Consider the following 2,354-nt stretch of genomic DNA (forward strand, 5'->3'; position numbering starts at 1 on the left):
CTTGGGCCCAGGAGTTGGAGACCAGCCTGGGCAACACAGGGAGGCCTCATCTTTACAAATAATAATGATAATAATAATAATAATAAGCTGGGTGTGGTGGTGTGCCCTTGTAGTCCCAGCTACTTGGGAGGCTGAGGTAAGAGGATTGCTTGAGCCCAGGAGGTTGAGTCTGCAGTGAGCTGTGACTGCACCACTACACTCCAGCCTGGTTGACAGAGTAAGACTCTCTCTCAAACAATTTTTTTAAAAAAGTAATACGAGAACTTGAGAAAGAAGAAACCATCCATAATCTTTCTAACCCCAAATAACTGTTAACATTAGGATGCGCATGTTGCCAAAATGGGGTCAGAATCTATTCTGTTTTCCTTTCCTCACTTAGCGATGGGTGGCCGGCTTTTTTTTTTTTTTTTTTTTTTTTTAGGGGTGGGGCTGTCAATGAATATTATTTACTTCATATTACGTAGATATTTGATGATAATTATTGATTATTGTTAGGTTTTCTAAAGGTGTGATAATGACATTGTACCCTTGCTTTTTTAAGAGTCCTTTGAGAGTCGGCGTCAGGGGCGGTGGAGCGCGGGGCGGTCAGGCTGCCCGGCTGGCCGGCGTGGGCGTCCGGGCGGTGAAGGTGGGACTGCCTGTTCTGGGCAGCAGGTTCCCCTCTCCAGCTGCCTGCCGTTCATAGCATGTCCCCCGGAACCCGAGGAGCGCAGGCAGGCCTGGCTTAGAGAAGACGCGATCATCAGCGCTTGGGCCACGGAAGTCCCAGCCCGCTCCTCTGTCGCAGAACCGCTGGGCCGAGCCCCTGGGAGAAGCAGGCCAGAGCCTTCCAGAGCCTCGGCCCGGGGACGGAGGAGGATGAGCTGGCTCTTTCCCCTGACCAAGAGCGCCTCCTCCTCCGCAGCCGGGTTCCCGGTGGCCTTACCAGCCTCCAGCAGCAGAAGCAACGCCTGATTGAGTCCCTCCGGAACTCACACTCCAGTATAGCTAAAATAAAGAAAGATGTGGAATACAGATTGCCATTCACCATAAACAACCTGACAATTAACCTATATTGCTTCTTCCACAATTTCCTGAGGAAAAACCAGTGATCAGTGTTTATCCACCAATACAACATCACTTAATGGATAAACAAGGAGTGTACGTTACCTCTCCATTAGTGAACAATTTTACAATGCAATCAGATCTTGGAAAAATTATTCAGAGTCTGTTGGATGAGTTTTGGAAGAATCCTCCAGTTTTAGCTCCTACTGACTGCAACAGCATTTCCTTACCTACACAGTAACCCAAGTGGGATGCCTCCTTGTGCTTCTCAAGGTTTTCCATTTCTTTTTCCATATCCCCCAGAAGGAACAAACAGGAGTATCACTTCTTTATCTGTTGCTAACACTGTTTCTTCTTCAACAACAAGCCATACCACAGCCAAGCCTGCCGCTCCTTCAGTTGGCGTCCTTTCAAATCTGCCATTACCTGTTTCCACAGCAGATGCTGCAACATTGACAAGCCAAAATGGTTTTGGTTACAAGATGCCAGATGTCCCTAATGCATTTCCAGAACTCTCAGAACTAAGTGTGTCACAACTCACAGATATGAATGAACAAGAGGAGGTATTACTAGACAGTTTTTGACTTTGCCTCAACTAAAACAAATTATTACTGACAAAGATGACTTAGTAAAAAGTACTCAGGAACTAGCAAGAAAAAAAATCTCCTTTTGGATCCCAGCTTGGGAACCAAAAGGCAAACTGTTTTAGATAAGTATGAATTACTTAAATGAAGTCTGCTTTCGAAAAGAAGATGCAAAGGCAGTGTGAACTTGTGAGAGCTGTAGTACAAGTGCCCTACCGGCAAGACTGAAAGCTGCCCATGAAGCTGGGGAAGAACCTGATAATATTGCGGAAGACTTCGTGGAGGGAAAAATGGAAATAAACTATTTTCTCAGTAGCTTCACGGAAAAGAGAACAATTTGCTACTGTAGAAGAGCCAAGAAAGAGAAACTTCAGCAGGCAATAGCAATGCATAGCCAATGCCATGCTCCAATATAGACATACATTGCCAAACCGAAGAAATCAAAGCCACTTCCTCATTATTAGGCAACAAAGTTTCTAAGAGTGGGTAGCTACAAGAATGGCATGTAGTGAGTTATGTTATAAAAATGTGAAAGACATTACCACTATATCCTAAGTATTTATCATTTTAGCATACAGTATATGGCAGAAAATGAATAAACATTCCTTGTACTTAATCTGGGAACTGCTCAGCAGAGAATGTTCAAATTTTATATTCTAAAAGAATTTACATTAACAGAGTACTTTCATATCACAGTTCTCTAGTATATTCTTTTTTTGAGACAGA

The 2,354-nt window shown here is 44.0% G+C and overlaps 1 pseudogene; it reads left to right on the forward strand.

Moving 5' to 3' along the window:
• The first annotated feature begins 583 nt into the window (after positions 1 to 583).
• LOC714556 (vacuolar protein sorting-associated protein 37A pseudogene) lies at positions 584 to 2,105 on the forward strand (annotated as a pseudogene).
• Positions 2,106 to 2,354: the final 249 nt, after the last annotated feature.

This window comes from Macaca mulatta, chromosome 6 (genome assembly GCF_049350105.2).
Source record: "Macaca mulatta isolate MMU2019108-1 chromosome 6, T2T-MMU8v2.0, whole genome shotgun sequence".
NCBI lineage: Eukaryota > Metazoa > Chordata > Mammalia > Primates > Cercopithecidae > Macaca > Macaca mulatta.